General features: G+C 45.6%; 1 pseudogene; it reads left to right on the top strand.

Annotated features, from left to right (window-relative positions):
• The first annotated feature begins 618 nt into the window (after positions 1-618).
• On the top strand, positions 619-9,378 carry LOC122430853 (annotated as a pseudogene).
• Positions 9,379-17,229: the final 7,851 nt, after the last annotated feature.

Raw genomic sequence — 17,229 nt, 5'->3', positions numbered from 1 at the left:
ACACAGTTCTTCCTTGTACATTTGTTGGATGATATAAAATATCTTGTGTAGGCACATGACATTTTTTCCATACTGAAACCAATGCAATGGAAGTACTGCTCTGCCCTAAGTCTCTGATGCAGACTGGCATCACAGGTGCCCTGATCTCTGCCATTAGACCCACTACTTAATGCCAGTTGTATGTCCCTGGGCTGTCCCTGAAGTCTTCACTTTGCCATTTGACAACTTATCCTCCTAGCAATCTCCTTTCCAATGAAGATAGCAATGCATATCTCATGAAGTGGCTAGGAAGATGACATGAAACCATGAATGTTGATTATGGCCCCTAGTTACCATTTTCATGATGTTCTTAGCAGATTTTTCTCCAAGTAAGCAAGGTTCTCCTTCTCCTTAGATGTCCATGCAGATCAGTTAGATTCTTCAGCCAAGCTTCAAGGAAGAGATTGCAGTTATATTGTCTGTATTCTGAGAAGCTTCAAAGTCCACTCGCCAAGGACACTGATGAAGGTAAAGATTTTATCGAAAGCTTTGTGTTTTTATCAGATCTATTAGAGGCATAAAGGGGAAAACTAGGGTAGGTCAGAGCATATATAACTAGGGGCCCCTGCTCACCAGTACATGCTAAGAACCTGAACTTCCTTGAGTACTTGGAGCCAGGAAAGAAGCATGAAGTGGCTTGTGCTCCTCGGGCTGGTGGTCTTCTCAGAGTGCATAGTCAAGTATGTATGGGGAATGTAAGCTGATCATCTTCCTTTCTCAGATTTTTCTTTTCATCTGATTATTCTTCCACCCATCAGGTTTAGATGGGAATGAATATTGCCCTGACAGTCTTGAAATTCAACCCTTACTTATTGATAAGTAGCTTGCTTTAGGAACTGTGGATCCCAAGGGTGTTGGTGTAGATTTGCATGGTTGCACAACTCTTGGGGTCCAGTCATGAGCTATTGAAAATGCAACTCCTTACAACTGTTCAGTGCACAGTCTATGCAGATGTAGGTGTGGTCCTGTGGAATAGCACTTTTCTACATTTTATTCAACATGTCATCTTTGTTCCCTGTCTACTTCAGTGTGTATATGTCTATGTCTGCATCTCTGTATCACTATCATTTACCTCTCCATCTCTTTGGAAGTCTCTGTGAGTGTATTTCTCTCTGTGTTGTTTTAATTTTTCATTTGACTCATCCTTCCTTCTCAAGCCTTTGAATTTCCCTTACTTGTTGCCTATCTCCTGGATTCTTCTTTCAACTCCCCCTTCTCTTTCAACTTGGAGAAAGATACACTGTTTTATATACTGATTTATATCTGACAAGCAGTGTGACCACAGCCAACTCAGTAACCTCTTGCATTTCAAATTGCTCCCTTGTAAAAGAGTACGAGTCCCCCTTCTACCTCCTTCCTTGAGGTTCTATGAGAAGGATACAGTGGGATGGCAACAGCAATGCCAATGGCTGTCATTGTTGAGACTTTCTATTTATCAGGTACCTTATATCCATCACTTTATTTACCCCCAGGATATTCTATTTGGAGGGGGATTTGACCGAGGGGGAGACTGAGACACCACATGGTCATATGGCTTATCCCAGATTGCAGAACAGAATCCGTAATTAAACCTATGTCTTTGTCATGGTATATGCATAAAATTCCGATAATAATATGCCTCATAAAAATGATTAGAAAATACACAGGGCCATTACAACGACGGTTTTACCTTAACACTGACAGCTAACTGTAGCTTCCTCTTTGTTTTCTTTGTCAAATGCTCGGTAAAGAATACCTCTAACGAGAGTGAATATCATGAGAAAAACCCGCAGTGAAAAAAACATGCTGAACAATTTCCTGAAGGAACATGCTTACAGACTCTTCCTGACTTCTTCTCCTGGCTCAAACATAACTACTCACCCCCTGAGAAACATCAACGATGTGAGTATTTTGGGAGGATGGTGCTCCACAGCGCCCTCTGGTGCTCTAGACTAGCACCAGGGCTCATCCGGAGGTGCCAGGTGAGATGTTGGGGCTGGGGTTCCTGCAGGAGGCAGAAACTCTGGAAAACAGGGACCCCACCCAGAGGAGAACACACTCTCATCCTCAACTGTTGCTCTTTGTGACTGGGCCCGGAAATTAGCAGGTGGCAGGTAAATATCCATTTCTGTGTCAAATATGTGTCATTAATTTGACGGAGATTGTTCCCTCTGAAATAAGTGAGTCAGTCAGTTACAGATGAAGAGTGAACCGTCACTGATCAAATGGCAGAACCAATGGCAAAGTCATTGTGAATTCCCAGGTAGAAGAATTCAGTTTCCACAGACAAGAACCACAGCCGTAAAAAGTTACTGAACCCTAATTCCATGTAAGGCCATAAGTATCTAACATTGTGGTTACTGCTTTTAGATTAGAAAACGGGCTTATTCTGTCTTCAAGAATGCTCATGCTGGCCCGAGAGATAGGCATATTAGTAAATCATGTCAAATGAAAGGGTCACCTCTGTGCTTGATTGAATGTGGTCTGAGTTTAGAGGGAGTGGCTGAGGTTGATCAAGAAGGACCTCCTGGAGAAGGGGGTGCTAAGGCTGGGTTTGAAGAGACTACAGAGCTTCTCAAATGAAGGCACCAGGACTTCCCTGGGTGTGCAGTGGTGCTGGAGGTCCAGTGGTTATTCCTCTGAGCTTCCAATGCAGAGGTACCACTTCAACGCCTGGTCACAGAGTCAATATCCTGCATACCATGCAGCACAGGAAAAATATATCAAATGCAGGCACCTCTGTCACCAAAGTCAGTGAGCTGCAGTGGTTAGGAGTGATCTCAAGAGATATGTGACATCCAGAGGGAGGCATGTGTGTGGGAATAGAGGGTAGCCAGTTCTGTACTAACCCACTCCCTCCTTTTCCCTGTAGATGGTGTATGTGGGTAACATCACCATTGGAACACCCCCTCAGGAATTCCAGGTTATGCTTGACACAGGCTCATCTGACTTGTGGGTGCCCTCCGTCCTTTGTACCAGCCGATTCTGTTGTGAGTATAGACACCCCGTACCCAGATCATTTGCCCTTGCCCTGCCACTCTGTTTTGCACCCTTGGCACCTGATGACACTTATTCTTGTGTCTGCAGCTTCACACACTTTGTTCAGACATCTTGAGTCTTCCACCTTCCGGCCTACCCAAGAGACCCTCAGCCTCATATACGTTTCTGTGAGGATGAAGGGAGTTGTTGCTATTGACACCGTTCGGGTAAGAGTGTAACAAATGCTGAGTCAGGACTGGCTATGGAGTGACCACTGCTTGCAAAACAGGTGCAGTACCATCTGGCAGGACCCTTCCTAGCCTAACTCCCATAGATAATTGCCATCTTACCCACAGGATCCTGTCCCTGGGGAGGCAGTGCCCGTGGTGACACACGAGCACACAGTTTAGCTAACCCAGAGAGTGGCTTGAGATGGGGACTTGCAGCTTCTCTGTCCATGAGCAGTTCAAGGTTCATTTTGCTGGGAGTGAGAAGAGGGGAAAAAAGCACCCAGTTTTATATTCTCAGACTGTTCCAGGCACTTTCAGGTGATAACTCGTTTAGTCCTGCAACAACCCCACACAGCAGTTACTCTGATTAGCTCATGAGACATATCAGGAAACAGAGGTGCAGACAGCAAGGGCCTTGCTGAGGACATACATGTGATAAACAGTGGAGCTCAACTGGCTTTTCAGGACTGAAGTTGCTGTGGGGTGTTTGGGGACAGGATAAATCTGATCTGGAGACCCTCGGGGCAGTCAAGGGCTTCAGGTATCCAGACTGGGAAACTGGAGGCCTGAGAAGTTAGGGGTCCTGATAAATGAGTTCTCACTCTAGGCAGCCTTTGAGAGTCCAACAAAACTTATGGCCTGCCTCGCCCAAAGTACTTGAGTAGTCCCCCCTCCAAAGTACTTGAGTAGTTCCCCCCTCTCTCTTTCTATCTCATACACACTCACACAAAGACACACATATCCCAAAAAGTGTATCCCCAGGCAGTAATTTCATAGATCACTGCAATTAAGATTGTGTTTTCAGCTTCCGTGTTCCTGGACAGACGCAGAATTCACAGTACCTTACAGAGAATGCAGTCTATTCCTGTCATTAGGTCACAGTGATGCCAAAGAGAAGGCTACCTTGCTCTTGGCTCCTTTTGTCCACAAGGGGGCACCGATGGGCCCTGACTTGGCTTTTGGTTGCCCCACTTGTACAGAAGCCACGAGGCCAATTTGACTCACTCAGGTGGTGTCTTTCACAGGGGCAGATGTTTTAAAATTCATAGCCTCTCACAAATGGAACCCAAATTCCCGTCTCAGCTTGGTCTAACCGCCTGAGGTCCACCGAACACACAGCCCAGCCTCAATTCTTCTCTGAGGATCTAATGGCAATGCACCCCAGCCCAGTCCTATCCCCAGTTCATATATCGGTAAGTGGGATCACTCTTCTCTCCCACAGATTGGGGACCTTGTAAGTACTGACCAGCGATTTGGTCTAAGCATGGAGCAATCCGGGTTTGAGGGATGGCCTTTTGATGGCATCTTGGGCTTGAGCTACCCCAACTTATCTCTCACTGGAGGCATCCCCGTCCTTGACAACCTGAAGAATCAAGGTGCCATTTCTGAGCTGGTTTTTGCCTTATACCTGAGCAAGTAAGTCTGAGGTGGAAAATCCATTTCTCCGAATTAGCTGTGATTTGCTTTCAGGTGTAGGAAATTTATAGAACACTTGATAAAGAAGTATCCTGAGAAATAATCTAATCCAAGATAACTATGGCCCCAGGGCCCTACCTGGCTTCATCACTGGCTTTTATATATAACGTTTTATTGGAACATAACCCTGCTCCTGGGCTCAAGATCAGTACCCTGGTCTAGGGGGATGAGTGAGGAGGAAGACTAATGGAAGCAACAGGAAACAAGTTGAAGGAAAAGGCAATAGGATTTGCTTATGCGTTTGATAAGGAAGGAGAAGGATGGTGGGTATCTTTCCTTCCTCATTAGCACTTCACTGTGAGCCCAGGACCAGCTACCCAATTTGCAGGAGCCAGTGAAAAATGAAAGTGTGGGACACAAAACAAAAGTGTGGGACCCCTTGTTCAAGAAATATTAGGCATTTCAAGACAGGGAGAGCAGAGGTGGGGTCCCTTCTGAGTGTGGGGCCCTTTGGACTGTAGAGGTCACAGGCCTTTGGAGCCAACTCTGGGTGACCTGATCCCACAGCCTTAGCACTCCAAGGCCTTGATTTTCCTGAAAAAATGACAAGTTGGACAAGGAGAGAGCCAAAATGCTTCAGCACCCTGTCCTCTGAGGGTGTCTGAGCACTCATGTCACAGGAGGTCCAGGGCATCTTCAGAAGATATAGTGGGTGCAGTCCAGCCAACTGACTCAGATTCTACCCTCCTCTGTGCCACTCAAAGCCAGTAACCATCTCAGTCTGGTTCTCAATTGCTCTTAGACTCGATTTCTGCATCTGTAGATGGGGATCTTGTTGGGTCTTGATGGGTGGAGAAGCAAAGATCTCAGACAGTGATGTTGTTACCATCCTCCAAGGATCCCCCCGCTGTCTTCTCTCTACAGAAGCAAGCCAGGGGGCAGTGTGGTGATGTTTGGTGGGGTGGATAAATCCTACTACCAGGGAGCACTCAACTGGATACCATTGATCCAAGCGGGCTACTGGTGTGTCCACATGGACCGGTAAGCCTCTCCCTCTGAGTGTCAGCCCAAGGGATGCTCCCACTACTGTACATGGACAGAGGTAGACACACAGAAATGCATTCTCAGACAAATAGACACAGAAACATATACACCACCCACAATGACACAGATAGACCCAGAGACACATGGAAACACAGAAGCAGACACATATAAACATACACAGAGACACATATAAGCATGCAAAACTTGCATAGCTAATCAGAGACACAGAAGCACACACAGAGACACATACAAACACACAAGCACATAGATACACAAAAAGCCCATGGGTTCATAATCCCCAGGCCTCCTGACCAGGGCTCTGACCTTGGTCCTCACAGGGTCCAGAGAGGTCTGTGCAGCTGGGAGAGCCTTGCACCTGCTACCCTGTGAGGTGGGGAGCACGGTCAGAGGACTCTGCAGTGTGGTGAACAGGATCAGGGAGTATTTCACCAGCCTGGACATAGTTATAAGATAACCAACTGTCCAGAGCTACCTGGGACCAAGGAAGTTCTCAGTACAAATAAATGTCAATTTAAAAACAGGGAAAGTCCTGAGCAAATGCGGACAATGGGTCTCCTTATGGAGAAGCTACCCAGTGGTGGAGAAAGATTGGCTGCAGTCTTAAAACGTGAAAGCAACTAATAAAAAATACACCCCACATCCCTGGGCACAGAGTGGGGCAGGGGCTAAAACTGAGAGAATCAGAAAGGTGGGATCCAGGAGTGACCTGAGGACAAGAGGCAATAACTGAAAGGATTCTGTGTGATACCCTCAGACAAAAGCTGACCTGTCCTTTGGAGTTTCTGTGGGCTAGTCATGTATATCCTGGGCAGGGTCTCAGGGTCTGAGCTGGTTGTAGGAGCAGTGCTGGGAGACACCCTCTTCCAGAGGAGCCTCTGTCTTCCACTTCTATGAGAATCTGCCGCCCTTGCGAATATCCATCTTCACTCTGTGTTTGACCCATTATTTGTTCCCCACCAGATACAGCTCTCTGGATGTTTCTCATTATTTTCACAGTCTTCATTCACTCATTGAACAGACACACATTGGGCATCCACTGTGTGCCAGGCACTTTAGGGAAACAATGAGAATAAAACTCGCCCTCACATCTAAGAAGGCAGATGCACAGAAATGACACACTCACTTAGTGAATTGACTTTGGTACATGCTAGACGTGTGGAAGGGTCTACAGAGAGTGACCAAGAGAGGAGACTGACAAACATCGGGAGAAGTCTTCCTTGAAAACAATACAGTTAAGCTGGAATCTGGAAGATGAGAAGAACTTTGCTAGTCAAAGGGGAGGGGACTCTTCTAGGAAGGAAAAGCAGCTTGTGTCAAGCTACAAAAGATCCTGGTGTATTCAAGTCCTGCATCAAGGATGTCAAGGGAGGTGCTGTGTTGAGAGCAGATGAAGAGAGTCAGGGCAAGAGACAAAGGGCTGTTTCAGAGACAGTCAGGAAGAGGGCAGCTCTGGGGAGACTCAGAGTGACCTCGATGTGCACTTTGTCACACTTTCTCTTAGCATCTCCATGAACAGACGCATTATTGCTTGTAATGGCGGTTGTGAGGCCCTTGTGGACACCGGGACATCACTGATCCTTGGCCCAGGAAAACTGGTCGATAACATCCTGAGGCTCATCGGTGCCACGCCAAGGGGCTCCAAGGTGAAAGGTCATGCCCCAGGGTCAGTCCCAGTCTCCACACACAACAAGGATCTCCAGGGCCAACCTCTCTCCCTCTCTCTCTAACAGCACTACGTTTCATGTTCTGTGGTCAATACCCTGCCCTCTATTGACTTCACCATCAACGGCATCAACTACCCAGTGCCAGCTGAAGTCTACGCCATCAAGGTGAGGGGACAATACTGAGAGTTGGTTCTCAAACTGGAGCTTGCAGGATCCCCTGGGCTGCTGCTGGGAAGAGGGCGCCCTCTGCAGGCCATGTCACACCATTGCAGATGCTTCTGAGCCTTGTGGCTGGGCCAGTGCCTCCCACAGAACCAACTACCTGAGAGTAAAGGGCCGTCTGGGACACTGATCATCCTGAAATAAATGTGGAGACGCCACACCATGCTGGCATGGTGGGAGTCACAAGGCGAGGGGAACCCTGAGGGCTTCAGTCCTCAGAGAGCTTCAGTTCAATCTGAACTCTTAGGTGCATGAACACGAAAGTCAGCACTAGCAGTCCCTGAAATAGGCCATTTTACAAGGAGAATGGCTGGGGACAATCCCAGTGTGATGTCCCATCATAAATTAACAGTCTCCCTTCCCTTCTCAAAGTTTTCCTGCTTTGGATGATAAATCACATGGTCACCCTAGATCTCGGCTGCTTCTTCCCCTTCTTCTTGCCAGGTGCCCCCTTTGTGAATTGGGGTACATGACCCCTCTGTGGAGATGTTGGATACTAAGGTGAATAAAGGGTGCACAGTGACTGCTCACCCCGGCACAGGGTGGAGGCTTCATGTCAGCTCCCTGTGGGAGTACATAGCAGGCTGATGGGCTCAAAGAAGGCTTTGAGGAAGGGAGGGAATTTCAGGAATTCTAAGACAACAAACTCATGGAGCCATATGGAGGGTTGCTTGGTTCTAGGCAACACTGCACTGGATTCCATGCAAATGGCATCCCAAGGTGCTCTGCATTGGGGCACTGGGGACTTACTAGGGGTGATGAGGACTACAGCCTGACCGGTGGGAATGGGGAGCCAGAGTACGTTACCCAGTTAAGCCTGGAGCGGCCAAACAGGGTGAGTGTGGGCTGAAGGTTTCCCAGAGTTCCTGAGCTAAGTCTTCATGAATGTGTTGAGGGCACTGCTATATTTAAGATGGATAACCAACAATGAGTTACTGTGTAGCACAGGCAACTCCACTCAGTTATATGACAGCCTGGATGGGAGGAGTTTCTTTGGGACCAGGATACATAGATACATACAATTGAGTCCGTTTAGTGTCCACCTGAAACCCAGAATATTGCTAATCAGCTATACTCCAATAAAAAATAGTTTTTTAATAAAGTTTGGATTGTGGGGATGCCAGAGGAGGACCTGCATTCTCGGTAGAGAAAACAAGGAGCAAGAGTCAGGAGAAAAGAAACAGGGACTGAGGAGAACCAGGGGACACTCTTGTTCTTTTGTAAAAATTGTTGAAGTGTGGCTGATCTTCAGCGTCGCCTTAAGTTATGCTGCACAGCAATGTGACTCAGTCATACACATAAAAAATATACATTCTTTTTCTTATTCTCTTTCTTGTGGTTTATCACTGGATTTTGAATATAGTTCCTTACTCTCTACAGTAGGACTTTGTTGTTTATCATTCCACTGTTTGCCCAGCTCCCAGTCCTCCACTCACCACACTCTTCCTCATGGCAGCCACATGTGTGGGCCCTTTTTGGTTTTGGATGAACTGTCATATCCCCTGCTGCTCATAAAACCACTTGATTCCTATCAAAAGAGGGGAAATGAAATCAAGAACGGTGCTCGGTTTGGATATTGGGGTGAGTTGTTGATAAGGGTCAGGCTGACTGGTGTGTGTTTCTGACTTCCCCAGGATTCTACCGGCGACTGCTACATATTCTTTAAACAGATCCCAGTGGGTAGATCTACAGAGACCTGGATCCTGGGTGACGTCTTCCTGAGGCAGTATTTCTCGGTCTTTGATCGAGGAAATGACAGGATTGGCCTGGCACAGGCAGTGTAACACTTGGAGTGATTCAGGAATCAGTAAGGCCACTCCTAACACACCCTCTCTCACACTTAGGGCACTCCTGCCCAGGATGCTGATGAACTGCATTTGGTGGTCTGCACACCCTATTCTCAGTAAAGAATAAAGGGTTTCACTCGTAATGGTGCTGAAACAAATGGGTGCCTCTGTTTGTGTCTGGGAGTGAAGTATCTAGAATCAAGTCTGAATAAAAATTGAGAGGAGCCCAACTCCAACTGGCTTCAAGGAAAAGGCAGACTCATTGAAATGATTCTGGGAATCCAGGACACAAGAATCAGAGCAAATACAGAGATCTCAGTGACTGGACCCAAGAAATCAGAAGTCATCAGTTCTCTCTTTCCCACCCTCACTCTTTCCCTTTGCTCTTCTTTGGGGGTCTGAGCCCAACAACTTCCTTCCTTAAGTCTTCTACACCTAGTGAGGGAGTCCAAACTACCTGCCCTAGGGTTTTATATCCCCAAGGCATCACCTAGTAAGTAAAGAAGCTCGGAGATATCAGCGTTCAATGGTGTTCTCTGAATGACCCACCTCAGATCACATGCACAGCACCAGATCAGCCATCCTGGCAGGACCATGGGGTCCTAAGACTGGCTTTACATGGTCATTGGCCCTGACCCAAAGGATCACATGATTCTCAGTTTCCTCCAGAACTACATGACTGAAGCTGGGGAGAGGCAGCCCCAAGGATAGTGGCTAGGGGATGGTCTAGGCCATGGAAGAGTTCGTGATGACCCACCAACTTCACTATCTCCTCATTCAGAGGAATTCTAAGGGGTAATGAAATAGTCTCTCTTCATCCCATCTCAGATGATCTTATCACTGGGCTTCCCCTCCAGGGGAGTTTGGTTGAGGTAGTTCATGCAGAGCTGGTTCCCTCTTGTTCCCACACTGCAGTCACCAGCTCTCTGCCACATATGCCTGCTCTGTCCTTTCCAGTCCTACTGGTAAGTGCTGGCCCCAGTGGATCCCGGAACCATCCCCCTCCTCCAGGGCCCAGTTTGCACCTTCCTTGGCCTCCAGTGCTGCTGGGGAGAATGCAACACATGTATCGGGGGACCCAGGGTACACAGAGCCTTCAGCCTTTCTGAGCTTCCTCCAGGGGTTGAGCTACAAACTCTTTGCTTGGATCTGCCATGGTTAGGTGCTTTTGCAGGGGAAGCATCCGTTCTTTCCACCTGGAGGCCCTCAGTAGATGCCTCAGCTAAAACAGCAGGGGTCAGAGGTTGATTTCCTTTCAGATTGACTGGTTTGATCTACTTGTTGTAAAAGGGACTCTCAAGAATCTGCTGAAGCACCACAGTTCGAAAGCTCAATTTTTTGCCATTCACCCTTTCTTATGGTCCAGATAGCACATCTGTAAATGATTACTGGAAAAATCATAGTTTTGACACTTCAGACCACTGTAGCAAAGTGATTCTCTGCTTTTTAATACACCGCCCAATTTTTCATAGCCTTTCTTCCTTCCAGGGAGCAAGTGTGTTTTAGTTTTGTGGCTGCAGTCAAGGTCCATAGTGATTTTGGAGCCCAAGAAAATATTCTGCCACTGTTTCCACTTTTCCCTCATCTATATGCCTTGAAGTGGTGGGATTCGATGCCATGAATGTTCAGTACGTTTTTGTGAATAGTTTTTTGAACGTTGAGTTTTAAGTCAATTTTTGCATCTCCTCTCCTCATCAAGAGGCTCTTTAGTTCTTTTCTTTCTGCCATTAGGGAGGTGTCATGTTCATATCTGTGGATGTTGATACTTCTCCCAGCAATCTTAATTCCAGCTTGGGATTTATGTAGACCAGCATATCGAATGAGGTATCCTACATACAAGTTATATAACAAGAGTGGCAATGTACACCTTGTCACACTCCATTCCCAATTTTAAATCTTTCCGTTGTTCCGTGTCTGATTCTAACTGTCACTTTTTGACCTACATGCAGACTTTTCAGGAGACAGGTAAGGTGATCTGGTACTCCCATTTCCTTAAGAATTTTCCACAGTTTGTTGTGGTCCACACAATGAAAGACTTTAGCATAGTCAGTGAAGCAGACAGAAATATTTTTCTGGGATTCCCTTGCTTTCTCTATGATTCAATGGATGTTGGCAATTTGATCTCTGGTTCCTCAAACCAGTTTGTACATCTGAAAGTTCTCAGCTCATGTACTGTTGAAGCTTAGCTTGAAGGATTTCGAGCATTACCTTGCTAGCAATTGAGATGAGCGCAATTGTTTGATAGGTTGAACATTCTTTGAAATTGCCATTCTTTTGGATTGGTTGAAAACTGACCTCTTCCTGCACTCTTGCCACTGCTGAGTTTTCCAAATTGCTGACATATTGAATGCAGTCATTTTATAGCCTCATTCCTTGGGATGTTTTAAACAGCTCAGCTGGAATTCCATCACCTCCACTAGCTTTGTTTGTAGTGATGCTTCCTACGGCCCACTTGACATCATACTTCAGTGTATCTGGCTTTACAAGAGTGACCCAAGCATCGTTCCTATCCCTAATTTATGACCATTTTTGTACAGTTCATCTCGGCATTCTTGCCACCTCCTCTTAATCTCATCTGCTTCTGGTAGGTTTTTGACTTTGTTGTCCTTTATTGTGCCCATCTTTGCATGAAGTGTTCCTTGTTAGCTCCAATTTTCCTGAAGAGTTCTATACTCTTTAAATTCTGTTATTTTCCTCTAATTCTTGCACTGTACAGTTACAAAGACTTTCTTATCTCTCCTTGATTTTCTCTGGAGGTCTGCCTTCCATTGGGTATAGCTTTCCGTTTTTCCTTTGCCTTTCACTTCTCTTATTTTCTCAGCTGTTTTTAAGACCTCCTCAGGCAAGCACTTTTCCTTCTCATATTTGTTTTTCTTGGGGATGGTTTTGGTGACCACCTCCCTACAATGTTACAAACCTCCACCCATAGTTCTTCAGGCCACCCGACCTAATCCCTTGAATCTTTTTCATCTCCACCATATAATCATAAGGGATTTGATTTAAGTCATAGTTGAATGTTTTAGTGGTTTTCCTTACTTCAATTTAAGCCTGAATTTTACATGCTTCTGCCTAAGCATTGGTGCCAGATTACCACCCACCACTCCCGGTGGGTGTGGAACAAAAACACACAAATTGAGGACTGTTGCCCTGGGTTTTTGCTTGGCCATTCACGTGTATAGGTGTGTGAACTTGATCAAGTCCCTTAACCTCAGTTGTCTCATCTGGAAAATGGGCACCATGATGATAATTCCACCTTCTAGATTGCATGTGTGCCTGCTGAGAACAAGTGGTACTGAGAGGGCTTTCTGGGTTCCTGAGTCTGGAACAAATATGAATTATTCTCCCACCTGGGGAGAAGGGAATCTGCTACTTAGAGGTTATGGCTGCCATCCCCAAGGCTAAATACTGATTCAAGCCAAATGACCTCTATTTTCTGAACCATGACAGAGAACTCTGACTGAGTCAATGCTTCTGTTTTCTGGGCTCCAACAAGAGCTAATGATTACTGGCTCAGATTACTCCCTCCCCAGCCTTACCTTTCAGGCTTTCCTTGCCAACTACTTCTAGCCTGAAATTGCGCTGCACAGAAAGTTATTAGGCTTTTGGTATCTTGTCAGTTTCCCATATCTCCAGCATAGCAACAAGTGGCTATTATGGCTACTTTTCATACCATCAACTATGGCAACCTGTACAGTCCAATCTCAGCCTGTTAAATGAAACTGTCCCCATTTGGCCCCTCATGTTGAAATTACCTACAGTTGCCATAGAAATGTTACTATGCTTGCTGTTTAATGACAAAGTATGTGTGGACCTCATCTAGTTTTCTTTCCCAAGCATGATTCCAAACATGCAGTGAAGTAACCAGACATTGACTCATCTAACTATCCAGAGGAATTTACAAAAGCAAACCACCCATTGTGCATTTCTCGCTTGCCCAAAACACCATTGAAGTGATCTGCTGCAACAATGGGATACATTGACATGTACACTCCAGAAGGGACACTTTTTATGGATTCGTTTTCCACCTAGTGCAGACTGGTTACCACATGCCTCGCCCTCCAGCAGCTGGTCACCTGCTTTTTTCAGACTCAGCCCACTCTTGTTTCCTTCCACATCCCTCAGTAAAATCTAGAGCACAAACTCAGTCAAAGCTCTCACTCCTGCACAAAACAGTTCTTTGCTTTTTTAGAAAACAATGTTTGGTCACACATTCAATATCTTGTGCTCCTTGCCTTGGATTCAAGGAACTGCACCAGAGAATGGGAAGCGTCCACTTCCACCTAAATTTTTCTCCACTCCCACAAGGCCCAGAGGCTTCACTGGACCCTCTGTTCTCATTGGTATTATTCAGTTGCTAAGTCATGTCTGACTCTTTGTGATTACACGTATGGCAACAGAACAGGCGTCCCTGTCTTTCACTATTTTATGTAGTTTCCTCAAACTCATGTCCATTGAGTCAGTGATGCCATCTCACCATCTCATCCCTTTGATCCCTCTCCTTATGCCTACAATCTTTTCCAGAATCAGGGTCTCTTCCAATGAGCTGGCTATTCACATCAGATGGCATAAGTGTTGGAGCTTCATCTTCAGCATCAGTCCTACCACTGAATCATGCTCTACCACTTCCAAAACAAAACTCATGTTTCCAATCATCTAACAAAATTGAGGATTGATAAAGTTTAATAGAACAGGGATCTTGTCCTCTGGGAAATCCCAGCATTGTCGCCCTGCCTTTCTGTTACCATTCTCTCCACCTGGCATAGAGTTGCTTCCCTACAGCTTCTCCAGCTTGAAATGGCCTGCTGACCCATCATTGTTAGCTATCCAGGAATTGTTCCTTCCTCCTTCCCCAAAGACTTCTGCTTGCTCCCTGATTGTCCTCTGTACATCAGTTCAGTTCAGTCTCTCAGTCATGTCCAACTCTTTTCTATATCATGGGGTGCAGCACGCTAGAGTTCCCTGTCCATCACCAATTCCCACAGCTTGATCAAATTCATGTTCATCAAGTTGGTGATGTCACACAATAATTTCATCTTCTCTGTTCCCCTTTGTCTCCTGCCTTTAATCTTTCCCAGCATCAGGGTCTTTTCTAATGAGTCAGTTCTTCCCATCAGGTGGCCAACGTCTTGGAGGTTCAGTTTCAGCATTGGTCCTTCCAAAGAATATTCAGGACCGATTTTCTTTAGGGTGGACTGGTTGGATCTCCTTGCAGTTCAAGGGACTCTCAGGAGTCTTGTCCAACACCACTGTTCAAAAGCATCAGTTCTTTGGTACTCAGCTTTCTTTATGGCCCAACTCTCACATCCACCCACGACTTCTGGAAAAAGCCATAGCTTTGATTATACAGAGGTTTACTGGTAAAGGAATGTCTCTGCTTTTTAGTATGCTCTCAAGGTTTTTCATAGTTTTTTTTTTTTTCCCCAAAGAGCAAGTGTCTTTTTTTCCCACAGCTGCAGTTATTTTCTGCAGTGATTTTGGATCTCAGGAAAATAAATTCTGTCACTGTTTTCATTGTTTCTCCATGTATGTGCAATGAAGTAATGGAACTGGGTGCAATTATCCTTGTTTTTTTTATCTCTATGTATCACATCAAAGCCATCTGCAAGAAAATGAAATGCATAAAGGCAAAATGGTTGTCTGAGGAGACCTTACAAATAACTCAAGAAAGTAGAGAAGCAAAAGTCAAAGGAGAAAAGAAAGACATACCCTGTGAATGTAGAGTTCCAAAGAACAGCAAGAAGAGATTAAAAAAAAAAAAGTCTTCCTAAGTGATCAGTGCAAAGAAATAGAGGAAAACAGTAGAATGGGAAAGATCAGAGATCTGCTCAAGAAAATTAGAGGTAGGGAAGGAACATTTCATGCAAGATGGGCACAAAGAAAGCCAGAAATGGCATGGATCTAGCAGAAGCAGAATATATTAAGATGTGGTTGAAAGTATATATAGAAAAACTATACAAAAAAGATATTGATGACCCAGATAACCACAATGGTGTGAGCACTCGCCTAAGGCTAGACATCCTGAAATGTGAAGTCAAGGGGGGCTTCAGAAAAATAACTATGAGCAAAGATAGTGGAGGTGATGGAATTGCGGTTGAGCTATTTGAAATTCTGAGATGATGCCGTTAAAGTGCTGCACTCAATATGCTCTGTGGTTCCGTGGTGACCTCACATGGCTTATGGCAGATACCTGTTGGGGGTTTATACAGACCTGCCAATGCCAAGAGGCACCCATTGCTTCTTTGGGGGATCCACAGGAAATGGGCAAAGTGTGTGGACTGAACTCTCCTTTTCAGTCAAACTTTTCGGTCTCTTTGACCATCTCAGAACTCCTTGGAATTAGAAGCACTAACCTAATCTGTCAGATCATAGACTGTCACGGGACTTGTGATCTATGCTAATACTGTGTGTGATGACTTTGGTCCCAAACTTGGATTGGTAGTCAGGAAGCTCCTTGCCTTGCTAGGCATGGACAGTTTGGAAGCTAGATGGAGCTCTAGCTTCAAGAGCACCTCTGAGGTTAAAGGTTACTCAGATTGGAACTAGAAGTGATTTTTTTCCCCTGCTTTGGTAACGCTGGCTCTGAGTGGGCCAGAGGAGACTCTTATACTGGTGTGGTGACACTTAGGAGGCTCTTATATTGGTGTGGTACGGCTTGGAAGGAACATCTCAGTTTTATGTTCGTCTCTGTCATATTGTGGTCAGGAATTTACTCAGGGTCATGCCCAGGCACTCAGGTGACGAGAACATTTCCCCCAGCAGTTTAGCCTGGGAGGCATTCTGGAAGGTTACTTTGATTGCACCCTGGGTGGCATCAGATGCAAGTAAGATTTTAATGGTGAGGAGCTGGACATCAGTCAGGGATGCCATCAGGTCTACCCCTGGTGCATCTCCACCCCATTTCAGTGGTAGAACCGGGAGCGACGAGTAGGTTGCCTGCATCAGTAAGGGACCGACTAAGTCCAACCTGGAAAGAAAAGCTTTGGGGTAAAGTCTGTCTATACCCCCATCTAGAAAAAGCAGGATGCCTCTGGTAGAAAGACGGGAGCTAAGAATTCCAGCCTCACTACTTTGAACTGTATCCTGAAAAACTGGGATAGATTTGATCCCCAGGGCTTAAAGAAGACACACCTGATCTTCCTATATGATACTGCATGGCCACTGGATCCATTGGAGGACAGCGAATGGTGGCCGGTTGGAGGGTCTCTTAAGTATAATACTGTTTTACAATTAGACCAGTTCTGTAGAGAACAAGGGGAATGGGTAGAAGTAGCATATGTGTTGCCCTTTTTCTCTCTGTGAAATATGCCAGACTTAGGTCCTAAGGGTATAGATTTGGGAGTGAAAACTTCAGCTCCCTCCTGTCCTCCTACTGTGCTAGATGAGATGGAGGACAGGAGACAAAGAGATAAAGAAAAGCAGGTTTCTCCAATCTATCCCTGGGATCATATATGCACAGAGCAGCCAGACAGACTGAGGAACAGCCACACAAGCTGTTGCCTCTTCATGAAGCACCCACCAGGAGAAATAATCAGTCTATGAGAGTTAATAAGCCTTTTTCTTATCAAGAAATACAAAAAATCAAGGAGGATCTGGGAGACTATTTATAGGACCCAGAAAAATACATTAGAGCTTTCAAAGGTGTTACTCTGCTTTATGACCTTACTTGGAAAGATGTAATGTATGACTTGGGGCAAACACTGACTCCTGACTCAAAGACTCAAGTTTTGGGGAAAGTGGTTGCTTATGGAGATGGATGGTTTGTTAATTAATCAGTAGGGAAGAGGGAGGAGGAGATAACCACCCTCCACACTGGAAATCAGGTGGTCCCAATGACAGAACCAGATGGGA

This window comes from Cervus canadensis, chromosome 29 (assembly GCF_019320065.1).
Source record: "Cervus canadensis isolate Bull #8, Minnesota chromosome 29, ASM1932006v1, whole genome shotgun sequence".
Lineage (NCBI taxonomy): Eukaryota > Metazoa > Chordata > Mammalia > Artiodactyla > Cervidae > Cervus > Cervus canadensis.
The sequence above is the reverse complement of the archived record's forward strand: the minus strand, read 5'-3'. Positions and strand labels throughout refer to the sequence as shown.